Source organism: Mirounga angustirostris, unplaced genomic scaffold (genome assembly GCF_029215605.1).
Source record: "Mirounga angustirostris isolate CCGP_5_RB_7025 unplaced genomic scaffold, mMirAng1.0.hap1 SCAF_2, whole genome shotgun sequence".
Lineage (NCBI taxonomy): Eukaryota > Metazoa > Chordata > Mammalia > Carnivora > Phocidae > Mirounga > Mirounga angustirostris.
Genome location: NW_026991710.1, coordinates 114,325,065 through 114,346,038, shown reverse-complemented (window position 1 = coordinate 114,346,038; position 20,974 = coordinate 114,325,065).

Here is a 20,974-nt window from a genome sequence, read left to right as displayed (position 1 = left end):
GTTGGTGGTTTTCCAGGATTATTTGTTCAGTCTCCCCCTTTTTTATGTTTTTGTCTCTGCTGTAGATTTTTTGCTTTGGGGTTACCATAAGGCTTATTTACATAAAACAACTCACAGATAATACAGTCCTTTTTCTGCTAATTGCAATTTATCTTCATTCACTTATAAAGTTTCCATCCTTTTACTCTTCCTCTTTTATATTTTTAAGGTCACAACTTATCTATTTTAATGTTGTGATTTCATTACTAAGCTGTGGTTGCTATAGTTATTTTTAATGCTCTTTTTTTAACCTTTATGCTATGGTTAAGAGTTTAATATACTGTTCTAAGAAAAGAGTTACATTATTTTAACTCTATTTATCACCTTAGTCGGAGTTTTGTGTACTTTTGTCTTTTCATTTTTTTTCTTGAAAAGCTCCTTTTAGCATTTCTTCTAAGGCAGGTATAATGATGGTGAACTTCCTAACTTTGTTTGTCTGGGAAAGCCTTTATGTCTCCTTCATATCTTAAGGATAACTTTGCTGGATACAATTCTTGGCTGGTAGTTTTTATCTTTTAATATTTTGAATATGCTATTCCATTCTCTCCTGGTCTGTACAGTTTCTGCTAAGAAATCTGCAGATGGCCCATGGGGATATTTTTGTAGATTTCCATCTTCTTTCCTGGCTTCCTTCAAAATTCTTTATCATTGGCTTTTGACAGTTTTATTATAATGTGTTGTGGAGAAGATCTTTTTGCCTCCAGATAATAATGTTTTGTTAGCTTTCCTGGACTTGTATATCCTTCTCCAGGTTTGGGAAGTTCTCAGCTATTATTTCTTTACATAAACTCCCTCTTTTCTCTTTTGAATACCCATTATTCCTATGCTGGCTTTTATAATGGACTCTGATAGCTCTTGTAAGTTTTCTTTACTTTTTAAAAATCTTAGTTCTTTCTCCCCTTCAACCTGAATCATTTCTAAATTCCTATCTTCTAGCTCACTGATTCTCTCTTCCATATGATCAGCTGTATTTCCAGTGCATTCTAATGTATTCTTCATCTCATTTATTGAGTTCTTCAGCTCCAGAATTTCTGTTTGGTTCTTTTTTAGATCTTAACCCATTTGTAAAGTACTCCTATGTTAATTAATTTTATTCCTGAGACATTGTCTTGCCTTTTTTGAGTTTTCTTGTACCTCATTGAATTTCTTCATAATAGTTATTTTAAATTCTTTATCAATTAGATCACAATATTCCATGTCTTTTGGTTCAGTTGCTGGAACATTGTCATTTTCTTTTTGTGATATTGCATTACCATGATTTTTTGTGGTGTTCAATGAAAAGTGCCTGTGCCCTCACATTTAAAGTACTGAGCACCTTTCTTATTTGGACAAGGTTTTGCTTATCTTGGTTCTAACAGTTCAACAGGTTGGTAGCTAAGAGTGTTCCTTTTGTTTCCCATAAGGTGGCACTTTAGGCCAAGTATTTGATTACTCTTAAGGAATCTAACTTTTGGCTAAGGTGGGGAGAGCATGCATTAAAAAAAAAAAAAAAGGTAAAAGAAAAGGCTTTCAGCAGGGGTGGGGTGGAGTGGTGGTGGTGGTGATGTACTTAGCACTTCAGGGGTGTGTTCATGGCCCAGTAGGGGGTCCCAGAGGTCTGTGGGCAGTCTTCTTGCTTTCTGTAGAAGAGAGCAGGAGATGCTTTCCTTCAGTTCTCTTTGTCTGCTAATTTCCCTTTCCTTTCCTTTGCCCTAGACACAGTAGCCTTTCCTCAGAGAGAACAATTGGTCTCTAAGCAGCAGCATGATGTTGGATAGAACCCGACTCACTGCCTTCCACTTTCACCTCCTCTATGAGAAAGATCATGCTGGCTCACTGGTTCACTTCTCTGCCATCACCTCCTTTGCCTTTTCTGGCTCTGTGGCCACTTCCCCCTCTTTGTGCCACCTCCTCTGTGCTTCAAACCACACACTTTTGGGTGCAAAGATGGATGGATCTCCTGGGTGTCCTGATATGCTGTGCAGAGATTTTTTTTCCCCCCTAGTTATGGATGTCCAATTAGTTATAAATCAAAGGGAAGGAAAAAAGGAATGACTCACAGTGCCATGATGCTGATGTCAACATTAAGAGTATTTTAGATTGATTTTTTTTCCTGATGAGTCAAGGAGAGACATTTCATCATCCATGTATCTTAAAAATGTGTCTTAGAACTGCCACTGAAAAGATCCTTACAGATGACCAACCTCTCTCATTTATTCTTACTGTTGTGATCCCAGACAGAAAATATTTTATTATAAGAAAATGGTTTGCAAAATCTTAGCTCCAATTGTGAACTATTGCATGCTAGGCATGTAGTGTTAATTTGAAAAGTGCAGAACAATCTAAGTGCACAGAGAGCTGTACAGTTGTTTGAGGTTTCAGTATATCCCTTTATTGTCAACTGAGATTGAGGAAAATCTCCAAATATACATAACTTGTGCCCATACTCTGATTTATTATTTTTCAAGCAATTTTTTTCTTTTAAATTTGTCTCCCTATTTCCTTTTTCATCTGCTTTTTAGATTGTGCTAGAGAAAATAACAAAACTGCCCCTCACTGCCACCTAAACAATAATCTCATGCAAAACAGTAAGTTTTAAAATATTGAAAATATGCTTATTCAAGCAGAGATACATGGGAAAGTCATGGACATGTAATTGACTGATTTAGTGGCCATGAAGTTGAGAAAGAGAAGTCTGATTATGCTGTATGTTATTTGCTTTTTTATTTTTAGAACACTGTCTTCTATTTGTTTTTCTGAATTTGTAGCAAAGTTAAATATGAAGGTTTTCTTACTCACCATATGTACCTTAGTCAAATGAAAAACTATGTCTATTATTTATGTTTCTGAATGAAAATGATAAACCAATAAACCAAATAAATTGAAGTTGGAAAGTGGTACAGTTTTACCTTTTCCTCTATCACAAATTTATGCTAGTATTATGTGAGACATTGGATGAGAAAATACCTAGAATTGAGGTGAGAAGGATATATGCCCCCAAAGCTTGGATCACCTCCTGATATGTGCCTTGCTTATCTGGAAAAAAACTCTGGATAGTGTATTACACAATGAAACTCATTTTTGAGTTGCAGAAGCACTTTGACCTAAGAGACAAGTTTTGAAAATGGAAATTTCTCCTATAGATGTTTTCCCCTCCCCCTCCTCAAGCAAGCCTTTAGCTATTTACACTGATAGCACAGATACTGCTTCATCCTATTCCCACTATGTATTTATACTATCAACATAAAATAGCAGGAAATTTTGTTTTAAAACATAAAACTTTAACAGAGTTTTAGGCTTCTTCACATGCCTGAAAATTTCCCAGCTAACCAATTACAATGAAATCATATTTGTTATTATTACTTACTACATTTAGTGATTAGTACATTTTTGTGATTACTAAAAATTAAGAGCACTGATCAACACAAATTCACATGTGTTTTGATAGTTTCTATACTGAGCATATGGTTAAGCCTGGCTTTTGCTCACTGGTTTTTGTGTGCATTATTTAGCCTATATCTAGAAAAAAATATTGCTGAAGGCAGAAAATCAAATTATCTTAATTATTTTTATTTTCTAGTGGTAAACCCAAAGCTACCTAATATGTTTATCTTTTTCCTGGATTTGTTATGATAATCCCTTTAATTAAACCTTAAAACCACAGTATGCTGGCATTTAAAAAGCTGCTGATGGGAGGGGCGGAGCAAGATGGCGGAGGAGTAGGAGACCTAAATTTCATCTGGTCTCTGGAATTCAGCTGGATAGGGATCAAACCATTCTGAACACCTACAAACTCAAAAGGAGATTGAAGAAAAGAATAGCAACAACTCTCTGAACAGAAAAGCGACCACTTTCTGGAAGGTATGAGGTATGGAGAAGTGAATCCGAGGTGATATTCAGGAAGATAGATGGCGGGGGAGGGGCCTCCATCAGCCACTACCAGCAAGTGATAGAGCCACGGAGTACAAAATCGGAACTTTTAGAGTCGGCTCCACTGAGGGACGTTGCTCCAGTGGCTAAGTGGGGCATGGAACCCTTGTGGGACAGTGTGGTCTCAGGACCCTTGGGGTCACAGAAAGACCAGGGGTGTCTGAGTGTAGCAGAGCTCCCAGGTATCGGAGCAGGGAAGCCAGCTGCAGAGACAGAGCTGAGAGGCAGGCTCTCAACTCGTGGTTGCCATAAACCATGATCCGCGGCACAGTCAGGCCACTGCTCCTCCAGCAGGGACCCAACAAGCTGCAGATCCAGGAGACTCCTCTTCCTCCCCGGGGGAGTGGCAAGGGAGTGCACCGCAGGGATCTGTTGGGTTTGGAGACTCCACATGGGGTCGGGTGCCAGAGATAGAAATGCTTGGTCACAAGCTGGGTGAGCACGGAGTGCAGCCGGAGACAGGGGAGACGGGAGTGACTGACTGCTTTTCTCTGGGGGATCACTGAGGAGTGGGGCCCCGAGTTCTCGGCTCCTCCAGGGAAGAGATTGGGAGGCTGCCATTTTCACTCTCGGCCTCCAAAGCTGTACCGAAAGCCTGCAGGGAACAAAAGCTCCCAAGAGCAAACCTGAGCAGATTACTTAGCCCGGATCGGGCAAGGGTGGGGCAATTCCACCTCCTGCAAAGACATTTGGGAACCATGGCAACAGGCCCCTCCCCCAGAAGATGAGCGAGAACAGCCAGCCAAGACCAAGTTTACCGATCAATGAGAACGGCAGAACTCCAGCACTAGGGGAATAATGCACATAGAATCCATGGCTTTTTTACCATGATTCTTTAGTCTTTCAAAGTTAATTTTTTTAATTGTCTTTTTTGTTTGTTTGTTTGAGTTTTTCTTTTTCCCTTTTTCAACCAATGTCTTATCAATCCCTTTTTAAAAAACATTTTTTATTTTTCATTTTTAGAGTCATATTCTATCCCTTCATAGTAGTTACCCTTATTTTTGGCATATATATATAAGTTGTTCTCTCTTTAAAATTTTGAGGTACGGTTTCTTCTAACAGATCAAAATATACCCTAAATCTCTAGTGTATGGCTTTGTTCTAGTCTCTTGCCTGATCACATTCTCTCCCTTTTCTTTTTTTCTTTTTTTTTAATTCTCTTCTTTCTTTTTTCAAACAACTTCTTATCAATTCCTTTTATAAATTCCTTCATAATTTTCATCTTTACAGTCATATTCCATCCCTTCATTATATCAACCCTTATTTTTGTACATATATAAGTTTTTCTTTCTTTAAAATTTTGGGAGGCACTGTCTTCTAACAGAACAAAATCTGATGTGTGGCACTGATCTATGCATGAGCCTGATCATATTTGATCATATTCTAGGGTTTTTTTGGTTTGTTCTGTTTTTATTTGTTTTTATCTTTATCTTTTTCTTTTTTCTTCTTTTTCTTTTTTCCTTCTTTGCCTTTCTTTTTCCCCGGCTTCAGGTCTTTTCTGATTTGTTTAGAGTATATTTTCTGGGGATGGTGTTACCCTGTTAGCATTTTGTTCTCTCATTCACCTGTTCTCCTCTGGAAAAAATGACAAGATGGAAAAAATCACCTCAACAAAAAGAACAAGAGGTAGTACCGACTTCCAGGGACCTACTCAATACGGACATTAGTACGATGTCGGACCTATAGTTCAGAATCTACACTTTAAAGATACTAGATGGGCTTGAAAAAAGCATGGAAGTTATTAGAGAAACTCTTTCTGGAGAAATAAAAGAACTAAAATCTAACCAAGTCGAAATCAAAAAGGCTATTAATGAGGTGCAATAAAAAAAGGGGGTGCTAACTGCTAGGATAAATGAGGCAGAAGAGAGAATCAGTGATATAGAAGACCAAACAATGGAGAATAAAGAAGCTGAGAAAAAGAGAGATAAACAACTACTGGATCACAAGGGCAGAATTCAAGAGAGATAAGCGATACCATAAGATAAAACAACATTAGAATAATTGGGATCCCAGAAGAAGAAGAGAGAGAGGGGCAGAAGGTATATTGGAGCAAATTATAGCAGAGAACTTCCCTAATTTGGGGAAAGAAACAGGTATCAAAATCCAGGAGGCACAGAGAACCCCTCTCAAAATCAATAAAAATAGGTCAACACCCCGACATCTAAAGGACAACTTATGAGTCTCAGAGACAAAGAGAAAATCCTGAAAGCAGCTCAGGAGAAGAGATCTGTAACCTACAATGGTAGAAACATTAGATTGGCAACAGACTTATCCACAGAGACCTGGCAGTCCAGAAAGGACTGGCAGGATATATTCAGAGCACTAAACGAGAAAAATATGCAGCCAAGAATACTATATCCAGCTAGGCTATCATTGAAAATTGAAGGAGAGATAAAAAGCTTCCAGGACAAACAAAAACTAAAGGAATTTGCAAACAGAAAACCAGCCCTACAAGAAATATTGAAAGGGGTCCTCTAGGCAAGGAGAGACCCTAAAAGCAACATAGACCAGAAAGGAACACAGACAATATACAGTAACAATCACCTCACAGGCAATACAATGGCACTAAATTCCTATCTTTCAGTAGTTACCCTGCATGTGAATGGGCTAAATGCCCCAATCAAAAGACACAGGCTATCAGACTGGATTACAAAACAAGACCCAATGATATGCTGTCAGCAAGAGACTCATTTTAGACCCAAAGACACCCCCAGATTGAAAGTGAGGGGGTGGAAAACTATTTACCATGCTAATGGACACCAAGAGAAAGCTGGGATGGCAATCCTTATATCAGACAAATTAGACTTTAAACAAAAGACTGTAATAAGAGATGAGGAAGGACACTATATCCTACTTAAAGGGTCTATCCAACAAGAAGATCTAACAATTGTAAATATCTATGTCCCTAACATGGGAGCAGCCAATTATATAAGGCAATTAATAACAAAAGCAAAGAAACACATTGACATCAATACAATAATAGTGGGGCACTTTAACACCCCCTCACTGAAATGGACAGATAATCTAAGCAAAAGATCAACAAGGAAATAAAGACTTTAAATGACACACTGGACCAAATGGACTTCACAGACATATTCAGAACATTCCATCCCAAAGCAACAGAATACACATTCTTCTCTGGTGCCCATGGAACATTTTCCAGAATAGATCACATCCTAGGTCACAAATCAGGTCTCAACCAGTACTAAAATATTGGGATCATTCCTTGCCTATTTTCAGACCACAATGCTTTGAAACTAGAACTCAATCACAAGAGGAAAGTCAGAAAGAACTCAAATACATGGAGGCTAAAGAGCGTCCTACTGAAGAATGAATGGGTCAACCAGGAAATTAAAGAGGAATTAAAAAAATTCATGGAAACCAATGAAAATGAAAACACAACTATTCAAAATCTTTGGGATGCAGCAAAGGCAGTCCTAGGAGGAAAGTATATAGCAATACAGGCCTTTCTCAAGAAAAAGAATGGTCTCAAGTACACAACTTAACCCTACATCCAAAGGAGCTGGAGAAAGAACAGCAAATAAAGCCTAAACCCAGCAGGAGAAGAGAAATAATACAGATCAGAGCAGAAATCAATGAAATAGAAACTAAAAGAACAGTAGAACAGATCAATGAAACTAGGAGCTGGTTCTTTGAAAGAATTAACAAGACTGATAAACCCCTGGCCTGACTTATCAAAAAGAAAAGGGAAATGATGCTAATCAACAAAATCATGAATGAAAGAGGAGAGATCACAACCAACACCAAGGAAATACAAACAATTTTAAGAACATATTATAAGCAACTCTATGCCAGCAAATTAGATAATCTGGAAGAAATGGAGGCATTCCTAGAGATGTATCAACAACCAAAACTGACCCAGGAAGTAATAGGAAGCCTGAACAGACCTATAACCACTAAGGAAATTGAAGCAGTCATCAAAAATCTCCGATCAAACAAAAGCCCAGGGCCAGATGGCTTCCCAGGGGAATTCTACCAAACATTTAAAGAAGAATTAATATCTATTATTCTGAAACTGTTCCAAAAAATAGAAATGGAAAGAAAACTTCCAAACTCGTTTTATGAGGCCACCATTACCTTGATCCCAAAACCAGACAAAGACCCCATTAAAAAGGAGAACTACAGACCAATATCTGTGATGAACATGATGCAAAAATTCTCCCCAAAATACTAGCCAATAGGATCCAACAGTACATTAAAAGGATTATTCACCATGACCAAGTGGGATTTATCCCTGGGCTGCAAGGTTGGTTCAACATCTGCAAATCAATCAATGTGATACAATACATTAACAAAAGAAAGAAGGAGAATCATATGATCCTCTCAATAGATGCAGAAAAAGCATTTGACAAAGTACAGCATCCTTTCTTAGTCAAAACTCTTCAGAGTATAGGGATAGAGGTTACATACCTCAATATCATAAAAGCCATCTATGAAAAACCTACAGCGAATATCATTCTCAATGGGGAAAAACTGAGAGCTTTCCCCCTAAGGTCAGGAACGTGGCAGGGATGTCCACTATCACCCCTGCTATTCAACATAGTATTAGAAGTCCTAGCCACAGCAATCAGACAACAAAAAGAAATCAAAGGCATCCAAATCAGCAAAGAAGAAGTCAAACTCTCACTCTTTGCAGATGATATGATACTTTATGTGGAAAACCCAAAAGACTCCACCCCACAACTGCTAGAACTCATACAGGAATTCAGTAAAGTGGCAGGATATAAAATCAATGCACAGAAATCAGTGGCATTCCTATACATTCCTATACACCAATAACAAGACAGAAGAAAGAGAAATGAAGGAGTCGATCCCATTTACAATTGCACCCAAAACCATAAGATACCTAGGAATAAGTCTAACCAAAGAGGCAAAGAATCGGTACTCAGAAAACTATAAAATACTCATGAAAGAATTTGAGGAAGACACAAAGAAATGGAAAAACATTCCATGCTCATGGACTGGAAGAACAAATATTGTGAAGATGTCAATGCTACACGTACATTCCAATCCCCATCAAAATACCATCCACTTTTTTCAAAGAAATTGAGCAAATAATCCTAAAATTTGTATAGAACCAGAATAGACCCTGAATAGCCAGAGGAATGTTGAAAAAGAAGACATCCAAATGGCCAACGGACTCATGAAAAAGTGCTCAACATCTCTCGGCATCAGGGAAATCCAAATCAAAACCTCGATGAGATACCACCTCACACCAGTCAGAATGGCTAAAATTAACTAGTCAGGAAATGACAGATGTTGGCAAGAATGCAGAGAAAGGGGAACCCTCCTACACTGTTGGTGGGAATGCAAGCTGGGGCAGCCACTCTGGAAAACAGTATGAAGGTTCCTCAAAAAGTTGAAAATAGAGCTACCATACAATCCAGCAATTGCACTACTGGGTATCTACCCCAAAGATACAAATGTAGAGATCCGAAGGGGTACGTGCACCCTGATGTTTATAGCAGTAATATCCACAATAGCCAAACTGTGGAAAGAGCCAAGATGTCCATCGACAGATGAATGGATAAAGAAGAAGTGGTATATATATACAATGGAATATTATGCAGCCATCAAAAGGAATGAGATCTTGCCATTTGCAACGACGTGGATGGAACTGGACGGTTTTATGCTGAGCGAAATAAGTCAATCAGAGAAAGGCATGTATCATATGACCTCACTGATATGAGGAATTCTTAATGTCAGAAAACAAACTGAGTGTTGCTGGAGTGGGGGTTGGGGTGGGAGGGATGGTGTGGCTGGGTGATAGACATTGGGGAGGGTATGTGCTATGGTGAACGCTATGAATTGTGCAAGACTGTTGAATCACAAATCTGTACCTCTGAAACAAATAATGCAATATATGTTAAGAAAAAAAAAAAAAAAGAAGATAGCAGGAGGGGAAGAATGAAGGGGGGGGGATCGGAAGGGGAGACGAACCATGAGAGATGATGGACTCTGAAAAACAAACTGAGGTTTCATGAGGGGAGGGGGGTGGGAGGATGGGTTAGCCTGGTGAAGGGTATTAAAGAGGGCACGTTCTGCATGGAGCCCTGGGTGTTATGCACAAACAGTGAATCATGGAACATTACATCAAAAACTAATGATGTAATGTATGGTGATTAACATAACAATAAAAATTAAAAAAAAAGCTGCTGATGGAATCAAAGCCTAAGAATTTACAGAGAACAAATGACCCTCCCCCCCCCCCCCTCCAGGCCAGTCTCAACATCCTAACCTCAGCTTTTAGAGGCCTAGGCAGCTGAGTGGTTTGTAGGCTCCTCCCTGTAGGGGTGCAATGCTGCAGAGGCAGTGACTGGCCTCCTGGGAGAGCTCTCCATCTAACATCTTACTGACCTGGGGATGCAAAGTCCAGCAGGTTGGGTTGCCATGTCTGATATAATGGGATACATGGACAAGGAAGAAAATTTATACACACACACACATGCATATATGTGCATGTGTAATTTGTAAATACATAAATAAAACAAATAGATTTGCTGCATTTTACAGATACACTCACACTTCTGCACTCTCCATTCATATGTTGAAGCCCTAACACCCAATGAGCTGATATAGGATATTTGGAGATGATGCCTTTGGGAGATAATTAGGGTTAGCTGAAGTCATGAGGGTGGGGTCTTGATAATAGGTTTAGTGTCCTTATAAGAGGAGATACCAGTTAGCTTGCTTCTTCCCTCTCTCTTTCTGCCATGTGAGGACACAGCAGTAAGTCCTCCTCTATCTTTAAACCAGGAAGATTATTCTCACCAGGAACCCCATCAGCTAGCACCTTGATCTTGGATTCCTCGGCTTCTAGAACTGTGAGAAAATACATTTCTGTTGTTTAAGCCACATAGTCTATGGTATTATGTTATGGCAGCTCAAGCAGACTAACACAAACATACACACTCACACACACCATGTGAAAAATATTCTGAAAATTAAAATAAGGAAAATAAATTCATATTCTTCTTGATAACAGGCAGCAATTTGATTTTCAGTCAAATTCTGGAATCCCTGTATAGCATTGGTTGTTAGAAAATAAAAGAAGGAATCCTGTAAATGTAATATACTGTACCTTAGGTTTGTTCTAGAAACCACTAAGTAGAATATATCATAATACATAGTCTCATGACATAGATAACAAGTATAATATCATTGCCAGCAAGTTCCAGTATAAATCATCCAACATATACTGATGATCAGTATTCAGCCATGCCAAAATTCTCTGTTAGAAAGTAGTGTTTAAAGTGTTTCTCTTGTGGGTACAACCATTTCATTTGCTTAATCCTTTCAATTCTAGGTCTCTTATTCTTATCCCTATCACATCTGTCCTTGTTAAGGGCATTGATGTTGTCTGCATGATTAACTCTATACCATATAAATACTCCTAGAGCAAAAAGTCTAGTTATATCATTCCTTATTTAGAAATATTTACTAGTCAACCATGTAATCCTCAACATTCCTTTGTCTTACCTTTAAAACCTTTGGTAAACATTCTAACATGTATTTATGACCTTATCAACTACACTTGCCCTTATAGCTATACTGGATTTCAGTCAAACAAGAAAATCTGTTTCCAAATGCACCTGCAGTTGGCTGCTCCTTTTCCTCCTCTACAAATACTCTCCTCTTTATTGAAGTCTGTATAAATCCTATCTATTCCTCTAAACTTATTTAAATTCCATTTTAACTAAAGCATGCATTTATTAAATATATACTATGTCTTCTGCTACTTAATGCAGACAAAAGGACAAATGAGACATGACCCTTGATCTCCAGAAGCTTAAAGACAAATATACTGAAAAAATGTGTAAACAAGTAAATTTCATATGCTTTTATAAATACCAGAAGTATACATAATATGTGATAGAAAAAAACAAAGGAAGGGAATGACTAGGGAAGAATCAAAATAATTTGTGCTCTGCTGGTGGACAAAAGATGACATTTATTTATATGCTAGAGAAATAAAAACAATAAAGACATTTTAAATAGAAAAGAATAATGGCAATGTTCAAGTATGTGCAGGTAGTTTCAGATATGTCAAGGTGTATTGGGAATAGAGATGTAAGGGTACTGAGGCACTAAAAAATTATATAATGGGCAAAGAACAGATCATAATGACACTTTAAAAGTCTGGAGTTCTCAGTTACTTTGATGGCATTAGGCTTACTTTTGAAACCCATTCTATATTATATAGAAAATAGTAAAATGCTCTCACATTCTATAATAAATACAATTTACATAAAATTATATGAGATTTATTGAGTTGCTGTTGGCTTATTGACATGTCACATTTATAAAGATTAAATTATCATTTACTAAAGTCAATTTTGTTAATATTTCAAAAATTTTATAAAATGTCAATAAGCTTAAGAGACCTTAGGCATTATGGACATCCAGTGGATAAAACTACTCTGAAATATGTGGCAGACATTCATTGGAATATTTTTAATAGGTAAAGTCTATATTTAGATTTATGTTTCAGGTAAATCAATTTTGAGGAAGAGATGATGGTGGACTTAAAGGGAACAAGAATAAGCTACCTCATGGGGCTGTCATGGTGAGTCATGTTTTCTTACCCCCAGATTTTGTAGTACTTCAGAGAATTTCACTTAGGGTTATGATGGACTAATTTATAGTAGATCAACACTCTCACCAAGACCAATTAGAGAGCCAAAGTAAACATGAAAATAAACCATGTTTGAAGGTATTGGAGACCTGCCAAGGCAGTCAAATCTTGAGGAGCCAAAATCATAGACAAGCTTATTAAATCAGCCTAACACTCTACATTGTTTCAGCTATGCAGAACTAGAGACTGAGATGCCTAAATGTGGTGAAGCAATTTTACAGAATATTTATCAGTCTACAAATTTGGGCAGGGGGACAAAAAAAAACCTCAAGATCTACCAAGAGAAGGGACCCTATGAGCATTCCAAGCTCTCAGTTGGGAACCTAGGAAAGAACATAAATGTGAGGTGGACTAAAGATCACAATAGAGGTTTATAGACCTTTGGATCATTTCAGACCACAATTATACTGTAGTGATCTGACCATACTTTAGCTTCCCGAAAGACTAAGATGAATCTTTTCCTAGGATGGCAATCACTTATCAACCTTGACATTTTTGCATATAAAATGCCTGCTATTCATTTTAAAATTATCAGATATAAAAAGGAAGAGAAACAGGCAATAGAAATAGATCAAAGGTGATTCAGATAATAGAGTGACTAGACTTGGACATTAACATAACTATGAATAATATGTTCAAGAAAATAGATAACAGGATGTAGAATTTCATCAGAGGACTGGAGTGTATAAAAATATTTAAATGCAGATTCTAGAAATGAAAAATGCAACTAAATTAAGAAATGAGTAGTGTAGATAGGATTAACAGCATTTCAGACAAAGTCAGAGAGACTTGAAAATAGGTCAGTAAAAAATATTTGGCCTAAAGAACAGAATAAAAAGAAGCTAGAGTCGGGCACCTGGGTGGCTCAGTCAGTTAAGCATCTGAATCTTGATTTCAGCTCAGGTCATAATATCAGGGTTGTGAGATCAAGCCCTGAGTTGGCCTCTGTGCTGGGCTTGGAGGCTGCTTCAGATTCTCTGTCTTCCTCTGCCCCGACCCTCTCCCTCTCTAAAAAAAAAAAAAAAAAAAATTGTAATACAAATAAAAAGTAATAATAAAGTTTTTAAAAAGAAGAAGCTATAGTGTATGGGGGAAAGTGGGACCATGGTGAAAAATTAAGCAAACTTGTAACTGGAATCCCAGGGTAATAGGATGAGAGAGTGGTGTAGAAGTAATATTTGAAGAGATAGAGGCTAAAATTTCTCCAAAGATGATTAGAGACATCAAGCCATGGATTATAAGAAATTCTATAAATTCAAAAAGAAAAAGTACAAAGGAAACCATTCTATGCATAGCAAAGTAAAACTATTAAGAGCCAAATTTGGAAAGAAACTCTTAAAAACCAAAAATAAAAGACATACTGTCTTCAAATGGGGAAAAAAAAAAAAACCTGTACATAGGTTTGCTTATGACGTATCTACATATTTCAAAAGATTAAACACACTTAGAATAATTCTCTTACCACAGTGAAGATAGAAATCACTGATAAGGTGGGGGCGCCTGGGTGGCTCAGTTGGTTAAGCGACTGCCTTCGGCTCAGGTCATGATCCTGGAGTCCCGGGATCGAGTCCCACATCGGGCTCCCTGCTCGGCGGGGAGTCTGCTTCTCCCTCTAACCCTACCCCCTCTTGCACTCTCTCTCTCACTCTCTCTCTCTCTAATAAATAAATTAAAAAAAAAAAGATACCAAAAAAAAAAAGAAATCACTGATAAGGTATAAATGAAAATTTCCCAAATATAAGCAAATTAAACAATATACTTCCTTCTAAACAACTGGTAAAAAAAAATAAAATAAAAATTTAAAACATTTTGAACATAATGATAGTATAATTATGATTTTATATTTTAAGATAATAAAAATATGACATATTAAGACCAATTTTTCTCATGATCATTGATGAAATCGTCCTAATCAAAATGTAAATACACACAAACACACACACACACATAATATATACATACACACATATAGAAAATAATCCTTCACAGGCAAATTTATTTAACTTCAAGAATGCAATATTGATTAAAGATTTATACACCAATCAACATAATTCCTCACATTAATAAGAAAAAAAAATAAAATTCACCTACTTAGATGGAGACAAGGCATTTGATAAAATTCAACATGTATTCATTATTAAAACTCTTAGCAAAGTAGGAATAAATGGCCAGGATTTACTTTGGTTAAAAAATACATATAATCAAATTGTAATTAACAGTATTAAAATGCTCTAGAAAAGATACTACTTCTCACACAACAGCTGCAGTTAGGTCTAATACTTGCATGCATTTATGGTAGCACCCATCATCTTGTAAGATCTGTCTTATTTTTTCAGGAGTCAGAGAGGTGAAATAAATGGATGGGGACCATGCTCTGTCTCTTTTAGTTTTATAGGGATACTAATTTGTGCCATTTATCCCAGGATGCCGTATTGTTTTTTATTTATGATCTTGGCCAGGGAAGACCAGGAACAGATGATTCTATTTGGACTTCTACACCATTTCTCTTACCCCACAGGCCAAGGTCCTGGGAACCTGTCCTACCTCTAGCCCCTACCTGCCTCTCTGAGGTTACTATACATTAAAATATTTGTCTCCCCTGACTCTTAAAGGCTTTTATTTTTATCTGTTTTTATTATAATCATTGCAGCCAGTGAGTCCAGTTCTGCAATAGCATCTTCTCTGGCAGCCTGGCCAGCAGAGGACAGCTTCAGATTAAGTTCTCAGTGATGATTCTGCTGCTTTTACAGCAATCTTCTGCCTTGCTTTGGTAAGGAGGCATCTTCCAGGCCTTTTTGTCAAATATAGTCCTCCAGTGAGATTTCTGGTCTTACATAGTATATCTACTCAAATATGTTCACATCTTTAAGCTTTTGAATTCCTTCTCCCATCATATGCCACAGCAATTCTGGCCTTTCTACCACATTTGGTAAGGACCTTCAGTTTTTCCATGTGTCTGGAGGCTTTTGTAGTGGATTTGTACCTTCTCCTGGTTTGTTTGTTTTGCTAGAGTGTTAAAGCCTGTATCTTAGGAGACTTGATCCCAAATAAACACTCTCTAATCCAACATTTTGTACCACTCCATCTGATCAAGCAATTTCATTGTTTGGGAGAAGAGGCTTTTGTATCATCTTTAAGCAATAGGAGAGTGCTCTTCATTAAGAAGGAGAATTGGTCAATTTTACAGTCTTGCAGGATGCAGATGAATTTGGAGGTGATTTAGTTTTATAGAGCAAACCTATTAAAAATAAGCACGGGTCATTTAGTTGTTAAGTAACTTTAATTGTAATGAGAGTAAATAATATGTTGTAGATCCTATTATATTAATGAAGATTTTTTTTCATTCCATTTAGATAAAAATATTTAGGTACTAGGTTAAGGTCTTTCTAATATATTCTTTTTTTTTAAAGATTTATTTACTTATTTGAGAGAAAGAGAGCAGGGGGAGGGGGAGAGGAAAAGGGTGAGGGAGAGAGAGAATCTCAAGCAGACTCCTCACTGAGTGCAGAGCCCACTGTGGGGCTCAATCTCATGACCTTGCGATCACGACCTCAGCTGAAATCAAGAGTTGGATGCTTAAATGACTGAGCCACTCAGGCACTCCACTAATAGTTTATTCATATTTTAATAAATATCATCTGCCATTTTATCATATATCTCTCTAATCTATTTGGGGAACTGATAAGATATACAGATATGCATCCAAGGGTTGTATTTTGATCTTGTTTCAGTGATTATATAGGGGCAGGTTGGTTATGACATTAGGTAGTACATCTTGCTCCACATTTTTCCCAGACAAAAAAAAATAAATAAAAAAGACACCTCTTACACCCATTGCATGGGTCTAGAGCCAAATTGCCCAATGGCTTTTGCTAGCCTCTGAAGCTAATGTTGGTGTCCAAAGACCAACTCATCTTCATGCACACTTTTGATATATGAGAAAAAACATCTCTTAAAGACAGCTAATTACACTGTAGCTCATTAATGGCTCCCTCTTGGATCTGGTATTCACAATCTTGATATATGGAAAATTCTTCAGGCTGGTGACGATTTTATATCAGTATCACACTATGTATGTTTGGGGTTTGGGCTTATGTTCAATCCAATTGTGACAACTTTTATATACTATATATATACATAAATATTATTTCAAAACTTCTCACAGGTTCTAACCTAACCCAGGATGGTCTCCTTTCTGTTTTTGATTGTGTGTGTGTGTGTGTGTTTGTATTCATATTCAAATATGAATTTGAAGGGTGCTAAACTCGGTCATTAAGAATAATATGAGATTCTTTTGTGTGCACAGGGCTAGCTATATGTTACATCAGAAACAGCTTTCAAATGAATGGACATAATCTAAGAGGATCATTCATGTTCTTTTTTTTTTTTTTTTTTTTTAGAGAGAGAGAGTGAGTGGGGGATGGGGAGGGGTAGAGGATGAAGGAGAGAGAGAATCTTAAGCAGGCTCTACGGATGGGGGGCTTGATCCCACAACACTGAGATCATGACCTGAGCTGAAATTAAGAGTCTAACTCTTAATCTACTGAGCTGCCCAGGCGCCACCCCCCTTTATTTTTTTCATTCACAGACATTCTTAAACATAGTGAACTTGTTCTAAATCATGGTTTCCCACCTTTAGCACTATTAACATTGTGGGTGGAATAATTCTTTGTTGTGAGGAATCTGTCCTGTGCATTATAGGGTATTTAGGAGAATCTCTAACTTTACCCATTAGATGCCAGTAGCACCATCCTAGATATGACACCCAAAACGTCTCCAAATGTTGGCATATAACCCTTGATGATAAAAATCACCCTGGTTAAGAATTACTGGTCAAGAGATTTTTTTTTGGAAAACTTTTCAACAGAGCCATAGTAGGTACTTATTTTTGTTTGATTCTATCATTATGCCTCTCTCACATCTAATGTACAGTCATATGACAGAGATTTAGTAGGAGAAAAAATGGCCAAAAATATCCATGGGGATTAGATTTCTTATCTCAGAAGAGAGTTGTGTACTATTGATTTGAAAACATTTAAACTATTTTAGCTTTCAATTACTCATTATATGTTACCTACTGTCTATTTCTCTGTGGAGATTTCTTGACTACCTTTTAATCCTGAAAAATAATCTTAAAATATTTTATTAAAAAATGAAAAAGACTGTATGTTAGATCAGTGTTCCTAGTAGCATATGCCAAGATGGTGATTAGATGTGCAAGAGATTTACACAGGGAAAGACTTGCGAAGAAAATAGGGGTAAGACCTGGAAGAGTAGACAGAAGAGTCAGATTAAGATACAGGTCTGATCCCTGTGAAGGAGAGAAATAAAGGAGAGTTGATAGGGAGATTCTCAAACAGTAACACAGGTCTAAGAAGGTTTCTTTCAGGTCAGTGGTATCTCCTCAAGTCAAATCACCGTTCCGAGGCATCCTGTATCTTGCAGATATGGGCCTGCCTCAGTATCCCTGCTGTGCTCAGTCATTGCTGAAAGTAGCATTTGGCCTCAGCACAACCTGGTGTCACAGAATCTGGTGTCATTGTCTGCCTACATACCAGCATCTGGGGCTGTTGGGCAGTTTTTCACTTAAGCTCTTCAGAGCAGATCGGAGTGTTACATTTTTTCTGCCAACATCTATGTCTTTGTTTTGAGGGTGGAGAGGAACAGAAGAGCTGAGGAACTAAATATATATATATATATATATATATATATATATATGTATGTTTACATATATAAATATGTTTATATATATTATTGTTATTATACAGGTAAATAGAGTTGCACTGTCCAATGCAATAGGTTCTAGTGACATGTAAGATTTAACTGTATATTATTTAGAATTAAATATGATTAAAAATGCAGTTCTCTAGTTGCAAGAGTCATATATTAAGTGCTGAATAGCCACATGCAGCTAGTGAACACTGCACTAGAAAGTGGTGATTTATAACATTGCCATTATGATAGAATGTTCTTTTGGACCGCAGTGGTTTAAAGAAATGGAAAGAAAAATAGATGATCCCTTTGTATATTCTATTGAGCTTTCTCATTCATAAAAATTTGCTACCACTTGAAGTTGGCATAAATTAATATAAATTTGGAATTGGAAATAGAAATTTAAGCATGAATTGTTCATTATAACTTTGGAGAGAATCTTCCTAAAAGCCATGGTGTAAGATTCTCATATCCACTTATTAACAGTTTAAACATATATTTAAACCTTGCTAAATATAAAAAGAATGCTCAAAAACAAGATTTTAAAAATTATGTATAGAAATATACAATAAAAAAACTAGGTGGAAAATGAGGTAGTTATTTCTATTTAGAAAAGTTGTCATATTGTCCCAGTTATCATGCAGTTTCAAGGAAACTATTAATTATACATAATAATTTTCAAATACCCTGTTTTCTAATTTATTTGTCTTCAGTGAAGGTATAATATTTGTTGAGAAAATTTTATGTATTATTATGGGTAAATATAGGGTTTATTTCTATTTATTATGCCTTTAGAAATGACATTTGCCCTCTGCTGGAACTATTCATTGTGCTATAACCTAATAGATAATTTTTTCCTTCTAGGATTATATTCTACTAAAAATATACTATATATACAATATAAAATGTAAAATGTTTCCAATATATAGTGTGTATATATAGAATATATTTGTATATCAAATCAAGTATTTGCAAATCTTTTAATTACTACATTATTTTAATGGTGAGTAATTTCAGTGGGATAATAATCCTCATTGGGCAGTTGAAACATGCTATGGACATAATCTTATGTAAAAGTAACTTCATTTTTAAGTATGTTTCTATTGCATTACAATCAACATGATGAAATTATTGTCTTCTTAATAATTCCAAACCAAGTTATACTAATTTCTTTTTTCTTACTGATTTTTTAGTGGGATATTAGAGTTTCTTCATTTTTAAAGGAATATAAAGAGACCACAGGTATAGGAAAAGCTAATGATAGCTAATCTTTGCCTGTATACTAGACATCCAGCATTGTGCTTAGTACTTTACATATATTACCTCATAGAAATCTCACAATAAATCTGTAGGGCCAATTGCAGTTTTGTCATCACTTTACAAGTGAAGAAATTGAGGATACAAAATAGGGGAGCCAGTTTACTACTCAAGGTGCACATAATCCCAAACTCCATCCTTTTATTTAGGGATTTAGTGCAGACATCTTGGTTCAGTACTTACAGACTGGATGACATCTATCAGCAAGTCTCTGCCCTTATCATGATGAAGCAATTACTTGAATTGTTAAAAAGATAGTAGACCTTGGGTGCAATACTTCTTGTTGGAGAGAGGGAGCAGGACAACAAAAAGAGTAATGTCAAAGAGTGTATATTTCCAAAAGCTTCACTTGAATTTCAAGTGTATGCTAAATGTCTATTGCAGGGATTCTGTTGTGTAATTATAGCATTTACCAACCACATTATGATGTGCTATCTACATTTTTATGTCATCTGTACCTTAACTCAGTAACCTAGAGGTAGGGTCTAGAAAGTCTCATAGTGCAAAGTACATAATAAACAATATGCAAATATTATTGACCAAAATTGAACTAAGCAAATGAAGTGCTTATGATTTCCAGTTGTAAGTTAGTAGAACCTTTTTCATATCAGAGATATTTATGTTTATCTTACTGTATTTTGCTGCCTAGTCAAACCAGAAACCTGAATTGACTCTTGAACATTCAAAATATACTGTAACTACATATGACTTTTGGTGATCTGTATCTATATTAATATCTCTCCATCCATTTATTTATGTTTGTCTACAATCTTTTTGGGTCCTCTGAGATTAGATTCCTGAATTAGATAGATTAGAAATCTGCATTAATTTGTTATTTGCGTATTATACGTTGGGAAAAAAGATTAAGCCACCTAAAAGTGCAAGCTCTGACACTTAATAAACTAAAATCTGTGTAAATGCATTTAAGACTGAGTGACCCAGATTTACTTCTATTTTGAATATGGTGACAGAAATTCTGATTCAAGTTACATAGACATTTCACTTAGGCAGAGACAGGCAAAATAGTTCTTTGCAGAAAAAGCAAATGAAGATTCTTTCCTAATTGAATGAACACTGAATATGCAGATATCCTCCCAGTATATTACTTGATTGTATTCACCTCAATCAAAGTGTATTCAATATAAAATTGTTGCGAGTTTAACTTTGAAAGAAAATATGGCTCAACAGAATATTCAGTTGTAAATTAACAATAGCCTTTTAAGTCAGAATTTTTTTCACATAAAAAAGAGACAGTAAAATTTCTCTTTAACAGTCACTTTGTAAAGTATTGTGGAGTATAATTATGAAGACATCTACTTTTTAATTTAATTTCACCATCTG